General features: G+C 45.7%; 1 long non-coding RNA gene across 1 annotated transcript; it reads right to left on the bottom strand.

Moving 5' to 3' along the window:
• Positions 1-485: 485 nt before the first annotated feature.
• On the bottom strand, positions 486-21884 carry LOC125913137 (uncharacterized). The gene is made up of 4 exons (XR_007454932.1): positions 21478-21884; positions 8476-8549; positions 4549-4761; positions 486-779 (listed from the first exon to the last, which is right to left on the bottom strand). It is a non-coding gene; the product is annotated as an uncharacterized LOC125913137 (long non-coding RNA).
• Positions 21885-21955: the final 71 nt, after the last annotated feature.

The following is a 21955-nucleotide window of genomic DNA, read 5'->3' as shown; positions in this document are numbered from 1 at the left end:
GCCAGAAGAGGAAGCAGATAATGCAGAAAGCAGAGAGAGAGAGAACCAAGAAGAAACCTGAGTCTGCTGTTCGGCCTCCTGAACAAAGCTGACCTCAAAGTCTACTTCTGGACTTTGTGGTGATGTAAATCAATAAAATCCATTTTTTGTTGAAGCCAGTCGAGGTGTGCTTTTCTTTTGCACAGAAGCTGTCCTAAAAACTAAACACAGTGCAGTTAGAGAGAAGCACCTGGGAATTCCTAAGCATTATTGAATATAAATTGTGAAAAATAGGCAAGAACTGATTCTCATTTTTCCTGGCTTCTTTGCCTCAATTTATATTACCTAGATATTGATAAGGATAATGATTATGATAAAAATACTTGTATGTTCTCAATACAGGAATCCAAATACGACCAAACAAACAAAATCCTTTAAGCCGGGCTTCCACTCTTTGGGTTTAAGCAATCATCCTCTGCCAATGGGAAGAGACTCAAAACCCAGTGTTCGTGGTAAGTGGTATCTCTATTTTGCAGATGAGGGACACTGAGTTACAGAGAGGGTAAGTGATTTCCTAGGAGGGTCACAAGGTTGGGTAGGGACAGAGCCGAGAGTAGAACCATAGGCTTGAACCTCTGTACTAAACGTCTTCTGGACTGGTGATTGGTTTCATGTCCTCATATTGGTGGGCGGTATTAATGTCCTTTGATGTAGAGTCTCAGATCTTTCCACTGTAGACACTAGGAATCCACAAGACTGGAGAAGGGGCAGGCATAATTCACATTCAAAAGTACGAACATCTCAAAAAAAAAAAAAAAAGGAAAGAAAAAGTGAGCATCTCAGCTAAGTACACATACCTTTGGTAGTTCACTACCAATGGGTCTGAATGGAGAAGGGTATGATGTACAGAGAAAGGCTGAAAAGTGCTATTCACTAAAAGAAAGGTTGAAAAAATAGGCAATAATAACAATAATAATAATAAAACACTTATATAATGCTTCCCATGTAGGGGTCAAGCCAATTTCTAAGTACTTTACAGAGGTCAGCACACTTAGTTTTCACAACATATGAAATGAATGAAAGAAATGAATGAATGAATGAAAGAACTATTCTTACTCCCATTTTATAGATGAGGAAATTTTGACCCTGCAGTATTGTGATTTGTAAGAAATATATATCTGGTCATACAGATGACCAAAATAGTTTTTTTTTTTTTTAATTTATTTATTTTGAGAGAGAGTAAAAAAAGCATGAGCATGGGAGGGGCAGAGAGAGAGGGGGAGAGAGAATCCAAACAGGTTCCATGCTTAGCACGGAGCCTGACGTGGGGCTTGATCTCATGAACCCAACCCTGAGATCATGACCTGAGCTGAAATCAAGAGTCACGCTGTCAGTGGACTAAGTCACCCAGGTGCCCCCAAAATAGTTTTCTTATATATATTTGGTCTTCATTTACAGATCCTGGCTCACACCTCTCCAAACCCTTGAAATTTCCTGAGTGTCGAGTGGGATAAATGTCTTTTGTTGCATTAAGGAAGGTGACGTTTGGACCTCACCCAAGGTGAGAGGCTGGGTACCGGGGTGACCAACCATGTGATAGGAGGGTTGGAAATTTCAGCCCCACTCTCCACCTCCAGGAAGGAGAGAGAGACTAGAGGTTGAATCAGCCAATCAGTCAATCCTGACTTTGCAAGAGAGCTTCCATAACAACCCCAAAGGACCGGCTTTGGAGAGCTTCTGGGTTGAACACACGGAGAGTAGAGGGAATGGTCCTCCTGGAGAGGGCAGGGAAGCTCTGTGCCCTTCCCCCAGACCTCACCCTGTGCATCTCCTCATTTGGCTGCTGATTCATGTCCTTTACGATATCCTTTCATAAACTGATAAACATGTTTCCCTGAGTTCTGGGAGCTGCTCTGGCAAATTAAAGGCACTTAAAGAGGAGGTCAGTGGAACTTCCTATCTGTAGCTGGTTGGGCCAGAGGCACAGGTAACAGCCTAGGGCTTGCAATCGGCATCTGGAGTGTTGCGGCAAAGGTGCGGGGGGCAGTGTTGAAGGACTGAGCCCGTAACCTGTGGGATCTGATGCTATCTCTGGTGGATGGTGTCAGAATGGACTTGAATTCTCAGACTGGTGTCAGAATTGCTGGGGGCTGTGCGTGTGGGAACACCCCCTCCTACATCAGGATTGGGTCCGGGAACCCAAAGAGAGACACAGATTGTCTTACATGAAGTAACATGCTCAAGGTCACCGTTCGTAAAATGGGGAAGTCAATCTGAAATTGGATGACCTGGCTCCAGAGTGTAGAGTGTATATTCGGAATCTTATTCAGAACATACTTAGTATGTTCCTCGTGATGAATCATTTCACCTTGGGTCAACCCTACTGCTTTATAAAATGTTGTACCTTTTTTTTTTTTTTAAATGTTTTTATTTATTTTTGAGACAGAGAGAGACAGAGCATGAGCAGGGGAGGGGCAGAGAGAGAGACAGAGTGAGACACAGAATCCCAAGCAGGCTCCAGGCTCAGAGCTGTCAGCACAGAGCCCAACACGGGGCTCGAACTCATGGACTGTGAGATCGTGACCGGAGCCGAAGTCAGATGCTTAACTGAGACACCCAGGCGCCCCTAAAATGTTGTACCTTTATTCCTCACGTATGTTTCTCCTTTTTCTTCTGCTATTTTGGCCACTAGAACACCAGGAAGACGTTTTTTTAAAGTTTATTTTGAGAGAGAGAGAGAGACAGAGTGTGCACACGGGAGTGGGGGAGGGGCAGAGAGAGATGAAGAGAGAGAATCCCAAGCAGGCTCTGTGCTGTTAGCACAGAGTGCCACATGGGGCTTGAACTCATGAACCAGGAGATCATGACCTGGACTGAAGTCGGGCACTTAACTGACTGAGCCACCCGGGTGCCCTAGAAATGATTTCTATAGAGAAAACTTCTTTCTTCTTTCTTTCTTTCTTTCTTTCTTTCTTTCTTTCTTTCTTTTTCTTTCTTCTTTCCTTCCTTCATTTGTTGTTGGGCTCCGTGCCCAACATGGGGCTCAAACTCACCACCCTGAGGTCAAGTGCCACGGGCCCTACTGACGGAGCCAGCCAGGCACCCTGAGAAAACTTTTCAATCCTTCATTTCTTCATTCCTTCAATATACAGTGTGCCTACTGTGTGCTCATGTGTGCTTGTTGTTGGGAACTCAGGGACATTTAATGTTTCTACTGAGTTACACTTTGCATATTCCAAAGCTTTCTACAAAGGTCTTCTTGCATATAAACCCTTATTCTAGGTCGCCGCTCCCAAATTCAGAGGTGTTGGCCTCTGACTATAGGGGCAAGGTGAGGAAAGTACCTGACCACAAGGAAGCCGAAAACGCAACTCCCCACCTTTGGATACTGTGAGTTATATGTTCTTTCTCAAGGCTTCACAAGGCAATTTTGCCCCATCTCCCAGGCTACGGCATGGCCTCCAGGTAAAGATGTGCCAGATTCTGGTTTTGATCTGCCAACCATGTGGGCCAAATCAGTAACACGATTAAGGCCATTAGTAGGTATGTCCGTTATACCTCAATAAAGCTGAGGTTAAAAAAAAAAAAAAAGCCCCTCCTACCAAATAGCCCTAGTTCAGAAATGTACAAGCTCAGTGTTTCTGCTGTTTGTAAAGAAGCTTCACAGATTTAAAAAAGGGGTGTGTGTGTGTGTGCCTGGGGGGGCTCAGTCAATTGAGCATCCAACTCTTTCCTGATTTCAGCTCAGGTCATGATCTCACGGTTCATGGGTTCAAGCATGCAGGTCTGCGTGGGTGGCTTGGATCCTGCTTGGGAGTCTCTCTCCTCTCTCTCTGCCCCTTCCCAACTCATGGTCTCTCTCTCTCAAAATAAATGAATAAATACTTAAAAAAAAAAAAAAAGAAGTTTCAGAGACTTTGACTCTGTCTAGATCTCTCATGTTCTGGCTCCAAGGAGCACTGATCAAAGATCTTTCCACAAAATCACTACCAGATGTTGGCCCTTCAGACAGCTGGAAAGGCTCATCCTTAGCAAAGGAATGTCTCCTAGCAGGCGTCTCCATTACCTATCCCTTCTGAATTCGCTTAAATGGAAAAAACAAAAACAAAACAAAAAAACAGCAACAAAGGAAGAAACAAACAAGAACAAAGGAAGAGAAGATGGGTAGAAGGAGGAAAAACAGCACTTCAATTTTGCTTGTAATAAAAATGTAATTTCTTGGAGTGTGACTCTTGTGTTCTTAAAAATGTTAACAGCTTTACTGAGTTATAATTTACACACCATAAAATTCACCCATTATAAGCGTACAGTTTGATAATTTTTAGTAAATTTATGCAGTTGTGCAACCATCCCCACATACCCTCACATTCCAGAGAACATCCATCACTCCAGAAATTTCACTCCAGTTTGGTTGCTGATTATTGTTATTTTATAACCTCTTTGTTTGGAGTCTCAGACAGTGAATAATGGATGCTTTTTATATTCACTTTGTTTCTGCCCAGGACAAGAATCCCTACTTTATTTCCCCTGAGATCTTTTGTAGGATACTATTTCCCCTAATTTTCTTACCCTCCATTCATTTGAAAGGTCTTTAGTTCTCCACAGATGACAGGTTTACTTTCGATATTTACTCCGTGTGCCCATCGGCATTTAATTACATCTTTGGGGTGCAGCATTTTGGGCCCTTTGCAAAATAGTCTTCTAATCAGTACAACAAACAAGCTTTTGGCTGAGGTTGAAAATAACAGGTACCCAGTTCAATTCCTGCTACGAAAGCATTTTCTGTGAATATAAGAATCACTAGTCATGAAATTAAAGGATAACTTTTTTTTTTTTTTTCCCATGAGGAGGTATAGATTTATCTCACCCCTTTGAAAAGCGCTTATCTTTTTTTTTTTGAAAAAATTTTTTTATTTAATTTTTTTTTAACGTTTATTTATTTTTGAGACAGAGAGAGACAGAGCATGAGCGGGGGGAGGGTCAGAGAGAGGGAGACACAGAATCGGAAACAGGCCCCAGGCTCTGAGCTGTCAGCACAGAGCCCGACACGGGACTCGAACTTGGGAACTGTGAGATCATGACCTGAGCTGATGTCGGTCGGGACGTTCAACCAACTGAGCCACTGAGGTGCCCCAAAGAGTGCTTATCTTAATATTGAGGATGGCAGGGCAGATTATGGTGCCGGAGGCACGTACACGACGAGCGTTGACAGACTGCTGAGTCCCAAGCCCCAGACTGAGCCCTGTGCTCAGTTACTCATGAATCTGGTGCAGTGGACATTATGGTTGCCTCTCTACCATCCATTCTGCCCTTGTCCCATTTTGTCCCGGCCGGGGGCTTAGAATGGGACTGGCCACACCTGGGTCTGAGAGGGGGGCCAGGACAGCTTTGGTCGTGGTTGGCATTTCCCACACCCGTAGTGACTGGTTCAGAGTTTAGGTAACAAGGGCACAACTGACCCATTCGGAGTGTAAGATTTTTATTTATGGATGGTAGGAAGGCACTTCATTCTCCCCTCATTCCCTGCCTCCCACTCTTTCTTCAAGTCAGGCGGGTCAGTAAAAGCCTTCGAGTATCTAACACAGCTTGGGCTGGACTTCGTTACTCGCGTCGTAAGGAGTCCTTGAGGACACGCCTTACAGTAACACTGTAAGGTAAGTGTTATTATTATCTAAACTTCACAGACTGAAAAACTGAAGGTTGCGGAAGCTTGATTTGCTGGCAAATTGCTTGAAACCCCCATGATTTTAGAGACCGCCTTACTTAGCGTCGCGCTATGGTACCTCTCTCCTCCTGTGTAAGCTGCTCCCATTTCCCTGCGCCCTGAATGACGCAGGATGGCATCACTAGATTGAACCAACAAAACATAGGTAAGTCCAGGTATGAAATATATCACTTGAGCTTTCCATTCAAGCCCATGAATGTAAATGAACTGAGAAAAATATTCGAAATTGCTGGGAAAAGAAATAATTGCATTATAATGAAGAGACGGCTATTTTCAAGTCAAAGGAAGGAGGGACGCCGGGTCCGAGCGAGGGCACCCTGCACAGCTCGAACAGCCCAGGAGCCAGCAGGAAGTGCTCCCATTCCAGAAAGTGGTTCCTTCTGCACTCCGCACAGTACCAGTCCTGGTGCAGGTTTAAGCGCTTTCTGAAACCCTTGGTGCTTCACCTGGAGGCACATTTGCTGGAAAGGACTTTCGGTCCAGGCAGAGTCCTTTTCCTGGCGTTTGGAAAGGAGTTCAAAGTCCAGCTCCAGAGGGGAGAGAGCCCGACTCCGAGGGCAAGGTTGAAATCTTCACCCTGGGGGAGGCGCTGCTGCCAGAAAAGGGATGAGGAGGCGGATTTGCATTTTGCCAAGAAGCCCCAAAGGGAACAGCATGGGGGCACAGTGATGCTCAGCCTGGAAACCAGGAACTCTCTTGAAAGACAGAATGTTCCCTCCAGCGTCTTCCTCTCCACCACAGTGGCTAGCAGCCTGAATGAAGCCACGCAGTCACTGGAAATAGGTCGGGAGTCTGCCCAGGAGCTCGTTACCAAAACAGTGTCATCTTTGACAACTCAGACCTCCACGCAGGGGGGGTTGGCCTGGGTCGGGAGCCTTGCCCTCAGAGGCCCAGTCTGAACTCTGCCTTTGTTCCCGTGGCTACGGCCAGACAAGCGTTGTCAGTGCTCCACCCACCTTCCTCCTGCATAGACACTTGTTTAAAGATTCAAACGTGAGTTATCATAAAAAAGAAACTTTAAAAAACATATACAGATATATACATAGGTACAGATGAGGATTAGTCGGCAAGAAAGGCAACCTTGGGGCGCCTGGATGGCTCAGTCAGTTAAGCGTCGGCTCTCGATTTCAGCTCAGTTCACGATCCTAGGGTCGTGGGATCGAGCCCTGCATTGGGCTCCATGCCGAGGGTGGAGCCTTCTTGGGATTCTTTCTCTCTCTCCCCGTGCCCCTCCCCTGCTTGCATGGGTGTGCATGCTCTCGCAATTAAAAAAAAAGAAAAAAGAAAAAAGGCAATCTTGCTTTGCTTGCTCCAAGATGGGAAAAAGCTAGGAATTGCAAATGGCTGGTTCTGCTTTATCATAATGTTTTGTATTAGGTGGGGGTGACTAGGATTTAATGTTCTAGGAGCTTTTGTAGATAAAGAAGAACATTACTTGGGGCGCCTGGGTGGCTCAGTCGGTTAAGCGTCCGACTTCAGGTCGGGTCACGATCTCGCGGTCTGTGAGTTCGAGCCCCACGTCGGGCTCTGGGCTGATGGCTCAGAGCCTGGAGCCTGCTTCCGATTCTGTGTCTTCCTCTCTCTCTGCCCCTCCCCCGTTCATGCTCTGTCTCTCTCTGTCTCAAAAATAAATAAATGTTAAAAAAAAATTAAAAAAAAAAAGAACATTATTCTTTCATTAATGTTAATTTCAAAAAAAAAATGTTTCATTGCTATTCAACAAGCTTTAGAAATCCAGGAAGAAAGAAAGAAAGAAAGAAAGAAAGAAAGAAAGAAAGAAAGGAGAATGCATGTGCTCAGGTGTGCCAGGGTACAAAACTGAAAATATCCATAACAGCATTGTTTATAACTGCCAAAATCTGGAAATATATGTTCATCAAGAATAAAATGGCTCAGGGGTGCCTGGGTGGCTCAGTCAGTTGGGCATCTGACTTAGGCTCAGGTCATGATCTTGCAGTTCGTGAGTTTGAGCCCTGCATCGGGCTCCATGCTGACAGCTCAGGGCCTGGAGCCTGCTTTGGATTCTGTGTCTCCCTCTCTCTCTGTTCCTCCCCTGCTTGCACTCTATCTCTCTCGCTTTCTTTCTTTTTTTTTTTTAATTTTCTTTTAATGTTTTGTTTATTTTTGAGACAGAGAGAGACAGAGCATGAACAGGGGAGGGGCAGAGAGACAGGGAGACACACAATCTGAAACAGGCTCCAGGCTCTGAGCTGTCAGCACAGAGCCCGACGCGGGGCTCGAACTCACGGACTGCAAGATCATGACCTGAGCCGAAGTCGGCCGCTTAACCGACTGAGCCACCCAGGTGCCCGTGGAATCTCATCTTAAATACGTGTCAAGGTCAACCATACTCAAAGTTTTAAAAAAGGTAAAAAATATATGCCAGCTAGAGATATAAGAAAACAGGCACTAAATATACCAATGGAAATCATGTTCAAATAACATAGGTTTGTAAGTATTTATATATCTCCCTCTCTATATAAAACATTGATAAAAACTTGTAATTTTTATGTGGTTGCATAAAAATAGAAACGTGCCTTATGTTTTACAATTTACATGGTTGACATACCTTCTAAACAGTTTGATTACCTCTCCAATTCCTCTTACACACATGCACACACGCACACACACACACACACACACACACACACACACACACACACTGCTGGAAGCTGGGGGAGGAAGGAACATGTTCTCTTTGCCCTTTACTCACATCAAACTTATAACCTCCCGAAACAAAACAAATTATAGCTTTTTAGATGATTTTCTACCTTCAGTAGAAGTACAACTTCTTCCTGCCTCTCTCGGGTCGGCTGTGATGTCAGCCAAGTGACACTGGAAGCTGCTAGAAACATTAAGAAAGAAGAAAGAGGGGAAAGAGGCACAATTAGTATTTTTTATTTTGTGATAATACGAACCTCTTTCCTCTCCTCAAGTTCCTGGAATTTGATGTGACTGATTTCCTCCCAGGTAAGGTGGTGACCTTCCACCATGTCCCTTTCTTATGCCAGTTGACACATTTATCAATCTTTTCTAAGCGAAGAGAGAAAGGCAGGTGACTTATGAAAATATAGCCAATATAGAGTTTCCTTCAGATAACACTTTTCTTATCACTTAATGAGGAAATACAAATATTGAGTTGGTGAGTGGTCCACCTGATTAAAAACACATTAAATCTAGGGGCACCTGGGTGGCTCAGTTAAGCATCCGATGTCAGCTCAGTCATGATCTCACGGTTGGTGGGTTCGAGCCCCGCGTTGGTCTCTGTGCTGACAGCTCAGAGCCTGGATCCTGCTTCGGATTCTGGGTCTCCCTCTCCCTCTGCTCCTCCCCCTCCCCTGCTTTTTCTCGGTCTCTCAAAAAGAAATCAACGTTAAAAAAAATTTTTTTTTAAACACAGTAAATCTTATTTTTATTAAAATGCAACCACTTGTTAGCTTTTAAAAATTAAACAAAACTCTTCTGATATTAAATTTTAAACATAACATTAATGGAAAAATGTTATCAAAAAGAGGTAGCATCTGTCCATTTGGCTGCAAAATGAAAGTGGGGTCAAAATGTTCCTGTTTTTCAGGGGATTATAAAAATGAATCGCAGGCCACATGGTTGGCTTAGTCAGGAGAGATGTAACTCTTGATCTCGGGGTTGTAAGTTCAAGCCCCACGTTGGGTGTAGAGATTACTTAAAAATAAAATCTTTAGGGGTGCCTGGGTGGCTCAGTCAGTTGAGCGTCTGACTTCAGCTCAGGTCATGATCTCACAGCTCTGTGAGTTTGAGCCCCGCATCAGGCTCTGTGCTGACAGCTCGGAGCCTGGAGCCTGCTTGGGATTCTGTGTCTCCCTCTCTCTCTCTGCCCCTCCCCTGCTCACACTCTGTCTCTCTGTCTGTCAAAAATAAATAAAAATGTTAAGAAAATGAAAACAAAAATAAAGTAAAATCTTTAAAAAAAATAAAAGTGAATCGTTATGTTTTAAAATATGGGGGAAAGCTGAGATCATTGTAAGGAGGGCTGTGGGTAAATTTCCTTCAGAATCCTTGCCTATTTCAGTAAATCAGAGCTCCATCATCCAAACCAGAAGTAATAATCTCTCTCTTTCTTTTTTGTTGTTGTTGTTGTTGTTGTTGTTGGACTCTTTCAGCGCTTTCCTTAATTTCTTTTATGGCACTTAACACGTTCGACTGTGACTTACACTTCTGTCTGTATTTTCTCTCTCTCCTTGACTGTAAGCATCTTATGAGTAGGGTAACACCTAGGGTTTCTTGATTCACCAGTGAGTCTTTGTGTCTTGCACAATGCTTCGCCCAGCATGTGGTTACTGGATGCGAGCATAGATGAGAGACTGAGTCAGCAGCATTGTTTTCTTTTCTTTTTTTTTTTCCTTCCTGGCTTTGGCAACCACGTCTGCTGAGTGTATCAAACAACCCCAGACATTAGGCTGTGTAATCCCATGGAAATGAGACCCGACTCCTAGCAAGAGAAATTCTGAATCCTTAGCCCAGCTGAGTATCGGAAAAGGCAGACTTAACAGAGTTAACTTTTAGAGGCGTTAAGTCAATCACAACGCATGACCTGTGATCATAGCCCCAAATGACCTACCGCTACCAACAAGGCCTCATAAAGCAGTGGTCACTCCTTGGCAGGTCTGCTGCAGCATTTTATGCAAGAAGAAAGCTGAACATCTAGAAAATTGCTAACATCAAGTCAGCAGCAATGGCAAACAAGATGGAGGCCTTACAGGCTTTGCATAAGAAATAAACTATTGTTTTTGCGTAAGAAATAAATTGTTATGATGTTCCTTCCAAGCGGAAATATCCTCTTACGTGAGGACACGCTTACTTCTTAGGAGGTAAAGGATTCAAAGACGACCCCACTGGTGCACAGAATCTAACAGTGCTCCTGTTTTCTCTCCACTTTCTCCTAACTCTTCAAATTTTCCCCTCTCTGTGAATAATTCTCATGAACATACAAGATATGCTATTATTTCCTCCCAATCTTCTTATTATTTTTTTTAACGTTTATTTATTTCTGAGAGACAGACAGAGGGACAGAGCATGAGCCGGTGAAGGACAGAGAGAGAGGGAGACACAGAACCCGAAGCAGGCTCCAGACTCTGGGCTGTCAGCACAGAGCCTGACGCGGGGCTTGAACTCACAGACAGTGAGACCATGACCTGAGCCCAAGTCGGATGCTCAACCAACTGAGCCACCCGGGCGCCCCAAACAGGCTTCAGGCTCTGAGCTGTCGGTGCAGAGCCAGACGCGGGGCTCGAACTCGCAAACCATGAGATCATGACCTGAGCTGAAGTCGGACGCTCAGCCAACTGCGCCACCCAGGCGCCCCACCCTCCCAATCTTAGACACAAAATACTTTGACCCACTTCTTGCTCCAGCGGATGTCCCATTTCTTGGCTCTCTTTCGTCACAAAACTTCTTGAGAGAGTTGTCTATCCTTGTTTGTTTGTCTGTCTGCTTATAAGTAGACTCCAACCTGGGTTTTGAACTCACAACGCTGACATCAAGAGTCACATGCTCCACCAACCGAGCCAGCTAGTTGCCCCCCTCACATTTTTTCTTTTTTCTTCTTTTTAATGTTTATTTATTTTTGAGAGAGAGAGAGAGAATGAGAGACAGAATGCGGTGGGGCGGGAGGGGGGGTGGCAGAGAAAAAGGGAGACACAGAATCCGAAGCAGGCTCCAGGCTCTGAGCTGTCCCCATAGAGCCTGATGCGGGGCTCGAACTCAGGAACTGTGAGACGACATGAGCCAAAGCCCAACGCTTAACCCACTGAGCCGCCCAGGCACCCTGTCCACTCCTTGCTTCTTAATGTTGGAGTTCCCCCAGCTCAGTCCAGAGACCTCCTCTCTTGCTGTAATCACCCGTGGAGTGATTTCATCCCATCTCATGACTAAATTTCATCTGTGCACTAAAGACGCTCAACAGACGTCTGTAGTGTAGACCTGTCTCCCAAATTCCAGGCCTATTAGACCCCGCTGTCTACTTGACAACCTTACTTCACAGTCTCATGCGTATCCTAGGTTTAACATGTCCCAAACTGAACCCATTATCTTCTCCTCCCTTCTACTCCACCCATACTCCTCACCATCTCAATGAATGGTCGCTACTAATAGTTGGAGTCATCTTGACCTCCCACTTCTTATCCATTCTCACATCCTCTCCCAAATTCTGTTGGCTCTTCCTTCACCATAGATCCAGAATCCAACCACTTCTCCCTACCTTCATTGCTGCCATCTTGGTTTGAGTCCCAGGTCCTTGGTTTGAGCCCCAAGCCTTCCTTTCACCTGGACCATTCCTCTTGCCTGGATCATTGCACCTCTTGCCTAACTGGTCTCTATGCCCCTCCTCTTGCTCCCCTCAGGTCTGTTTTCCACCTAGCAGAGTGATCCTTTTAAAACGTAAGGGGATCAGGTCACTTCTCTGTTCAAAACTTTCCAGCAGCTCCCGTCTTAAAGAGCCACAGACGTCACCTCCTACTTGCTCTAACACTCATTCTGCTTTGGCCACACTGGCCCTGCCAGGCCTGTTCCTGACTCAGGGCCTTCTGTTACCTCTGCTCTGAATGCTCTCCCACAGATACCCCCTTGGCTCCCTTCTTCACTCCCTTCAAGTCCTTCTTCAGATGTTTCTTGCCCAGGTCTTCTCTGACCACCCTACTTAAAATGGAAACACTAATCTCAGCATTATTCCCCTTCCTGGATCTGTTTTAATCTATAGCATTTGTCTCCTTTTAATATACTATACAATCTATTTACTTATTTTATTTCCGCTCCCCCCACCCCCCCAGCATATAAGCTCCACAGGGGCAGGAATTGTTTTGTTTTTTATGCCGTTACATCTCTGTATCTAGTCAGTGCTCAATAAATACGTGTTGAATAGTCATGTACTTTTCTAGATACTGGGATTTTAGCAAAACACAAGGTGGGCCAGGTCTCTGACCTCGAAGGGTTTACATCCTCTTGGTGGGAGATAGTGGGGGGGGAGGGAAGGCGATAAACAAATAAACAGGCAAATGAAAATATTTCCGATTTTGATGAAGTGCCACGAAAGAACTAAACGGGATATAGTAAAAGAATGACAGAGAAAGCAAGGTGACTTATGTGCACAGAAGCCACATGAGTATTCGGACCTTGTCTACCTTGTTCAGGGTGGTGACGGGACTTTCCAGGGTGGGGGTGGAGGTTCTCTATTTGGAACCTGTTGAGGAATAGGAACCTAGGAGATGCAAGAGTGGAAATTTCTAAAAGTCACCTTTATTATTAACAAAACGAGCTAAAACTTGACCCCCAAACAGGAAACACTCATGCTAGATGAGGCAGTGGCACATTTGGACAACCGACCAAAGCCTTGCCCAGAGGGACAGGGTCTGCCCCAGTTTGCTTACCACAGCTGGGAGAGGACCAGAATTTCCGCTTCCCGAAGGCAGGCAAACAGTACCGTCAGATCAAAGCACGGAGTCTAGTATTTGCAGCTCCTACCCCAAAGCCGGCAAGCAGCTAACTTCTTCCTCCTGCCCTGGAGAAGAGTGAGTTGAGCCGGCAGCATGTGGCGGGAAGTGGCATTCAAATTCTCCATCCCTGGACACAGAAGGAGGAGGACGAGCGTGTCCTGCCAGCGGGCCGTGGCAGCGGGAGGACTCAGATTCCCTGCTGAGGGGCAGGAGGTGGACACAGGACTCCAGCTGTGGCCCTCTGGATCCGCCACAGTGTTTGTGAGAGGCCGGGCTTCCCCAGGGCCCGTCCCACCTGCGGGGTGCAATGCTAATTCAGGCCCGTTCCTGCAGGAGGTGGGATTTTTCCATTGGGCAACTTGGCCGAAACCTTCCTTAGAACTGCTCTGCAGAGTGAGACTCTTTCTCCTCAATGCTGCTTCCGTCCCCCTCCCCTTTCCACAGTGGCTGACCTGTAGTCAGTCTGAAAGCACCCCTCACCTTCTCTTTTACCCCTCATCCTCCACATGTGCTTCCCTACCTCAATCTCTCACTCCAGGTGTCTGCCTCTCCGAGGACCACACGTATTGTATGCTCAGTGCCTAGAACAGGGCCTAAAATGCAAAGGGCTCAATAAATATTTGTTAAATGAATTAATGCACGGATGAAGACGTGACATTTGAGCTAAGATCTGAAGGATGAGAAGGAACCAGCCTCGCAAAAAGCTGGGGGAAGAGTTTTTCAGGTAAATGAGATGCCAAGTACGAAGGCCTCTAGGAGAGAGGCCTTTTTTTTTTTTTTTAAATCAGTTTTTTTTTTAAGTTTATTTAAGAGAGAGAGAGACAGAGCGCACGCAAGCGGGGGAGGGGGCAGAGAGAGCATCCCAGGCAGGCACTGCACTGTCAATGGGAAGCCCAATGTGGGGCTTGAACCCATGAACCATGAGATCCTGACCTGAGCTGAAGTCAGACACTTAACTGACTGAGCCACCCAGGCGCCCCAAGAGTTTGTCTTATTGAAGAGTGAAGGCTGAAGCACAGGAGAAAGGGCGTGTGGTATAAGATGAGGCAAGAGAATCCGAGGTGGCCAAATGCCTTAGGATCTTACAAGTCATGATAGGGATCTTGCCATTTTATTCAATGGACAATGGGAATCACTGAGGGGGTTTCTGAATGGGTAAATGACATGATCTGTGTTTTAAGAAGGTCTCACTGCCTGTTTTCTGCAGTGTAGATTGAAAAGGGACAGGAGTGAAATGGGACCAGTGAAATAGCCCCACGGGAGACGATGGTGGCTTGGATTCAAGGACTGCAGGGGAGTTGGAAAGAAGAAAATGGCGAGCTCATGAACATGTGGAGTACGCCCGGCTATAACTGGTTGGCAGACTGTGTGAAGGGAAGAAGAGATCAAGGATGATGCCAAGGCTTTGGGCTTCGGCCACTGGACGGCTAATGAGGACATTCGCTCTGGGGGCAGGGGAGGGGGCAGATGTGTGGCGGCGAAGTATCTATTACACGGCCCAATACAAATATCACCGAGGCAGCTGGACGTGTAAGTGGAATTCAGGGAAGAGATTTTGACTACAAATGCATACTTGGCAATCAGCATATGTACATGCTCTCTAGAGCCATGGGCCCGAGGGCTGCCTGGGTGGCTCAGTCAGTTAAGCATCTGACTCTTGATTTTGGCTCAGGTCATGATCTCACGGTTCATGGGTTTGAGCCCTGCCTGCGTAGGGCTCTGTACCAACAGTGCAGAGGCTGGTTGGGGTTCTGTCTCTCTCTACCTCTCTGCTCCTCCCCTGCTCATGCTCTCTCTCAAAATAAATAAATAAAACTTAAAAAAAAAAAAATAGAGCCATGGACTGGAGACTTAGGGAAGGAGTATCAACAGGGAGGAGAGGGTTCAACCTGGTGCCCTGTGGCTCTACGATATCTATCTATCTATCTATCTATCTATCTATCTATCTGTCTATCTTTATGCCTTTTTAAAAAAAGATTTTAAGTAATCTCTATATCCAATGTGGGGCTTGAACTTAAAACTTCAAGATCAAGAGTTTCATGCTCTACCGACTGAGCCAGCCAGGCGCCCCTTTGCAATATTTAAAGGTTGGGTGACGAGGCAGCAAATGAACCCGAGAAAGAGCTTCTGGTGGAAAACCAGAGTGTGGGGCCTCATGGAAGCCAATATAAGGGACAGTGTTTCCCAAGTGCCCAATTGTGCTGGCTGCTGCTGAGAAGGCCAGCAGGTGTTGGGACACAGAAATGGAACTGATCTGGGCCTAATGGAGGTGATTGGTGACTCTGACAAGAGAATTTTCTCAGAATGGTATAGGAGTAAGGGAGGGCATGGAAATAATAAAAGGTATCTCTTTTGGGATGTTTTGCGGTCAAGGAAGCCTAGAAAGAAGGCATTGTTCGAAGGAGATATAGGGTCAAGGTAGGGGTTTTTTTAGAGCTTCATCCCCAGGGCACCTGGGTGGCTCAGTCGGTTAAGCATCCGACTTCAACTCAGGTCATGATCTCGCGGTCCGTGAGTTCGAGCCCCGCGTCGGGCTCTGGGCTGACGGCTCAGAGCCTGGAGCCTGCTTCCGATTCTGTGTCTCCCTCTCTCTCTGACCCTCCTCCATTCATGCTCTGTCTCTCTCTGTCTCAAAAATAAATAAATGTTGAAAAAAAAATTAAAAAAAAAACTTCATCCTGAAGGGTTTTCTGCTTCTTTTTTTTAATGTTTGTTTATTTTTGAGAGAGAGAGAGAGAGAGGGAGAGAGGCAAAGAGAGACGGAGACACAGAATCCGAGGCAGGCACCAGGCTCTGAGCTGTCAGCACAGAGCCCGATGCGGGGCTCAAACTTGTGAACCGCGAGATCATGACCTGAGCCGAAGTCAGACGCTTAACTGACTGAGCCACCCAGGCGCCCCTAGGGTAGAGGTTTTTTAAGTTTGTCTTCCTACACCAGATGATGTGTCCAGCAGGGAGGGAGAAATATGATGGTGCAAAAGAAAGGGAATAAATCCTGGACCAAAGTCCTTTAGAAGGTGGGAGGGGAGGGAATCCAGAGTCCAGGGGAAGGGGTCGATGGCAGTAGGGAAAACAGAATATACTTATAGATCCCAAGGGAGATCACCTAGGAGAAGATGGAGCTTTGTAGATCATTAAGAAGGCATGTTTGGATCCAGTGAACTCTCTATGTGCTGGTACTTGAATAAAAGCTATTCCTAAAAGGGTTCTGGAAAAAATAAAAATAAAGCCCCCACACAATTCCTCTCCCTTTATAAAATCACAAAATCTGCCCATGGTGTACCTTTATTTTCAGTTTCGTGTTTCAGTTTGTCCTATGGTCTCCTCCTTTATCTGTCACTAGGATTAAAAAGTACTTTTGGGGCGCCTGGGTGGCTCAGTCAGCTGAGCTCCTGACTTTGGCTCAGGTCATGATCTTGTGGTTCGTGAGTTCGAGCCCCACGTGAGGCTCTGTGCTGACAGCTCAGAGCCTGGAGCCTGCTTCGGATTCTGTGTCTCCCTCTCTGTTCCTCCCCCACTCGTGATCTCTCTCTGTCTCTCTTTCAAAAGTAAACATCAAAGGAAAAATTAAAAAAAAAAAGTACTTTTGCTCATTTCCACGTAGAACTGATTTGTCTTGGGCCCTGATGCTTGGTAGCTCCCAAGAGCAGAAGACATTATTTTCCACGGTCCAAAGGGGCTGAAGTAATGAGCAAATGGCAGTGACTGAACAAAACGACAAATATGAGCGAAGTATCATGAACACGTCTGAGACGCTTTTATGCTATAGTGGGAAAGCTTCTCCTAAGGGAAGTGGAAGGACTCTAGCACTTGGGGTAAAACACAAATGTAAAAAGCACTAAAAACTGGAAAATGTACTCCCTGGAAAACACCTGGGAGTACAGTAGTATGTGACCAAAGGGACTTCATCTCTAATTTTCGTGATTTTACAAAATTACATTGTATTGACACAAAGTATCGTAGAGTTGAAGAAAAAGAAAGGGAGTAGAGTTCCCTTGGAAATGGTAAAAACGTTGATATCGTGTCCTTGTAACTCACGGAGATATTTGTGTGACAGGGATAGGACTCAGGGGAAGCAAGGTTCCTGATCATTTTCTTGTTTGACTTGGGGCAGGCCATTTAACCCTGAAAATTTTGTTCTCCCATCATAAAATGGGAGGGATATTTCTTACAATATATGACTATTGTCATGGACTGAACATCCCCAAAGTGATGGTATTACAGTGGACTCTGGAACAACAGAGTGGTTTGGGGGTACCAACCCCCCCACCCCAGGTCTAAATTTCATGTACAACTTTTGGGGCACCGGGGGGGGCTAAGTCGGTTAAGCATCCATGTGGTTTGTGAGTTCCAGCCCCACATAGGGCTTCTCTGCTGTCAGCGTGGAGCCCGCTTGAGACCCTCTGCCCCCCATTCTCTTTGCACCCCCCCCTCAAAAATAAATAAACATAAAAAAATTTTAATTTCATGTATAACTTTTAACTCCTCAAAAACTAGACTATTAATAGCCTACCCAATCAGAAGCCTTCCTGATAATATAAATGTTGATAAATATATATTTTGCGTGTTATGTGTATCATAAACTGTATTCTTACAATAAAGTGTCTAGAGAAAAGAGGTTACTAAGAAAATGATAAGAGGGTGCCTGGGTGGCTCAGTTGGTTAAGCATCCAACTCTTGATTTTGGCTCAGGTCATGATCTCACGGTTCATGGGATCCAGCCCTGGGTCTGGCTCTGCACCGACAGTGTGGAGCCTGCTTCAGATTCTCTCTCTCTCTCTCTCTCTCTCTCTCTCTCCCTCCCTCCCTCCCTCCCTCCCTCTCTCCCTCTGCCCCTCTCCCCCCACTTGTGTACTCTCTCTCTCAAAATAAGTAAACATTAAAAAAAAAGGGGGTGCCTCAGTGGTTCAATTGGTTAAGTATCCAACTTCGGCTCAGGTCATGACCTTGCTGTTTGTGAGTTCAAGCCCCATGTTGGGCTCTGTGCTCACAGTTCAGAGCTTCAGAGCCTGGAGCCTGCTTGGGATTCTGTGTCTCCTTCTCTCTCTGCTCCTCCTCTGCTCACACTCTGTCTCTCTTTTTCTCAAAATAAATAAACACTAGGGGTGCCTGGCTGGCTCAGTCAGTTAAGCGTCTGACTTCGGCTCAGGTCGTGGTCTCACAGTTTGTGGGTTCAAGCCCCACATCAGGCTCTGTGCTGACAGCTCAGAGCCTGGAGCCTGTTTCGGATTCTGTGTCTCCCTCTCTCTCTCTCTGCCCTTCCCCCACTTGTACTCTGTCTCAAAATAAATAAATAAACATTAGAAACAATTTTTTTTTTAAAAAGAAAGCAACTAGACACATAAGGCCACATAATGTAGGATTCCATTGATGTGTCCAGAACAGGAAAATTCAGAGACAGAAGGCAGGTTACTGGGTTGCCCCCAGGGAGGAGAGGGGAGAGTGGGAAGTGACCTGCTCATAGGTATGTGGTTTCTTTTTGGGGTGATGAAATTGTTCTGGAATTAGTGATGGTCGTACAACTGAGAATACACTGACCTCTGCATACTTTAAATGAGTGAATTGTATGGTGTGTGAATTATATCACAATAAGGATGTTGAAAATAAGGAGAAGTGAATATATTAACATCAATGTCACCGGGAGTCCAAATTCTGGCTTACCCGGAATTCCTTTCCTGGAGAGCAGATAATTTGCAAAGCCAGTAGTGGTCTCATTTTACTCACAAATTCCTTGCATATCTAGCTGTCGGCTTACTATTCTAAGCAAGTACCAAAGGGGGAAAAATTGAAATTCTTCTAATTCTAGAATACAATCTTTAAGATTATGGTTTAGTAAACCATCCAACAAAGTATATTCTTCGGGATGTGGCAGAATCTAGAATTTTATGATACTGCTACATTGAATGCTCAGTTTAGATTTCTACATTACAAAATATTTGTATACTTCAGAGAACAGATCGGTGATTGACAGAGTGGGGTAGGGGTGAGCGAAATGGGTCAGGCGGTCAAAAGGTACAAACTCCCAGTTGTAAGTCCTGGGGATTTAATGTACAGCATGGGACTACAGTTAACAATACTGTATTATAGATTTGCCATACATATGTATAAAATACTGCATTATATATTGTATTGAGAATTGCTGGGGTGCCTGGATGGCTCAGTTGGTTAAGTGTCAGACTCACATTTGGTAGGATCAAGCCCTGCATCGGGCTCGGTGCTGACAGTGCATAGCCTGCTTGGGATTCTCTGTCTCCCTCTTTCTCTGCCCCTCCCCTCCTCTCTCAAAATAAATAAATAAAATAAACATTGAAAAAGAAAATTGCTAAGACAATAATTTAAAAAAAAATTTTTTTTTTAATGTTTATTTATTTTTGAGAGAGAGAGAGACACACAGACAGAGCGCAAGTGGGAAGGGGCATAGAGAGAGGGAGACATAGAATCCAAAGCAGACTCCAGGCTCTGATCTGTCAGCACAGAGCCCGACGTAGGGCTCGAACCCACAAACCGCGAGATCATGACCTGAGCTGAAGTCAGACGCTCAACCAACTGAGCCACTCAGGCGCCCCGACAATAATTCTTTAAAAACAATTTTTTTTAATGTTTATTTATTTTTGAGAGAGACAGACAGACAGACAGACAGAATGTGAGCAGGGGAGGGGCAGAGAGAAAGGGAGACACAGAATCTTCAGCAGGCTCCAGGCTCTGAGCTGTCAGTACAGAGCCTGACGTGGGGCTCGAACTCACGAGCCGTGAGATCGCAACCCGAGACGAAGTTGGACACTTAACCGACTGAGCCGCTCAGGTGCCCCAACAAAGACAATAATTCTTAAAAGTTCTATGGGGCGCCTGGGCGGCTCAGTTGGTTGAGCGTCCGACTTCAGGTCGGGTCACGATCTCGCGGTCCGTGAGTTCCGGCCCCGCGTCGGGCTCTGGGCTGATGGCTCGGAGCCTGGAGCCTGCTTCTGATTCTGTGTCTCCCTCTCTCTCTGCCCCTCCCCTGTTCATGCTCTGTCTCTCTGTCTCAAAAATAAATAAACGTTAAAAAAAAAAAAATTAAAAAAAAAAGTTCTCATCACAAGAAAAATACTGTAACTATATGTGTGGTGACAGATGTTAACTATCTTGGTAATTATTTTGCAAAATATACATATATCAAATCATTATATTGTAACCCTCTTGCACTGTTCGCGGGAATGCTACCTGGAGCAGGCGGTGTGGAAAAAAGAATGGGGGGGTTCCTCAAAAAGTTAAAAACAGAACTAGCCTCTGATCCAGCAATTGCGCTACTGGGTATTTACGCAAAGAATACAAAAATATTAACTCAAAGGGAAATGTCAAGTTCATAGCAGCATTATAGACAATGGTCAAATTACGGAAATAGCCCGTGTCCATGGAATGACGAATGGATAAAGAAGAGGAATGGAATGGAATATTACTCAGCCATGAAAAAGAATGGAACCTTGCCATTTGTAAGGACATGGATGGAGGTATAGAGTATTATGTTAAATGAAATAAGTGGGTTAGAGAAAGACAAATACTGTATGATTTCAAGCATATTTGGAATTTAAGAAACAAAACAAATGGGCAAAGAGAAGGAAAAAAAAAAAAAGAGAGACAGGAAGGCAAACCAAGAAGCTGACTCTTAACTGGAGAACAAACTGATAGTTACCAGAGGGCAGGTGGGTGGAGGGTAGGTGAAATAGGTGATGGGAATCAAGGAATGTACTTTGTATCATGAGCCCTGGGTGTTATATGCATGTGCTGAATCACTAGATTGTGCACCTGAAACTAATATTACACTGTATGTGAACTAACTGGAATCCTTTTGTTTTGAGAGAGAAAGAGAATGAGCTGGGGAGAAGGGCAGGGGGAGAGAGGGAATCCTAAGCAGGATCCACGGCCGACATGGGGCTCGATCCCACAACCTTGGGATCATGACCTGAGCCGCAATCAAGTCAGAGGCTCAACCAACCGAGCCACCCAGGCGCTCCTGAACTAACCGTAGCTTAAATAAAAACTTACAACACAGCCCCCCCAACCCACAAAACCTTATGTTGTACATCTAAAACGAATAGGATTTTAATAATTGCATATCTCGATTAAAAAATGGTATTCTTGTGCAAGTAAGGATGATTTCTTTTCTTTGACAGCAAAAGCTTTTCTCACGTCTGTGCAAGCACTTTGAAATTTTCTGGGTCTATCATTTATACTCTCAAATTTTACCGTCACTTTGGAACATGCTAAAAAAAACCCCAAAAACAAACCAAAGCAGAAACTCTCTAAAAGCCAAATAAATAGAAGTTGTACTTTAGAGTTTCCTTCCAGATGGGCTTTCTCGGCGGAGGTAGAAGAGGGTCCAAAGGTTTTTTTCAGAACGTGAGCGCTCAATACGTTACAGAACCGGCGCCAGCAGGGAGACGTTTTCCGTCGTCCTTTACGTGGTCTGCATCGCCGAGCCGCGAAACAGCAATCGCCTGGGAACAACGGCAGCGCGGCGGGGTCGCGGCGCAGGCCCCCCCCGTCCCCTCCACGCCCAGCTTCCCGCCAGCCCGGGCCTCCGGGGAGCCTACCTGGACCCGCCCGCCGCGCCGGCCACCCCCGCGCCGTCGCCATGGCACCGCCCCGCCCCGCCCCCCGCGCGCCGCCCGCCCTCAGCCCCCACTCGCCCCTCCCCCTCCGGGACGGCTGCGGGGGGAGGGGGTGGGGCGGGAGCGGGAGGAGACGCCGGCGAGAGGAAATCGGCGGCGCGACGCCCGCGGCCCATTGGCTGCCTCGTCCTGGGGCC

This window comes from Panthera uncia (genome assembly GCF_023721935.1).
Source record: "Panthera uncia isolate 11264 chromosome C1 unlocalized genomic scaffold, Puncia_PCG_1.0 HiC_scaffold_4, whole genome shotgun sequence".
Lineage (NCBI taxonomy): Eukaryota > Metazoa > Chordata > Mammalia > Carnivora > Felidae > Panthera > Panthera uncia.
The sequence above is the reverse complement of the archived record's forward strand: the minus strand, read 5'-3'. Positions and strand labels throughout refer to the sequence as shown.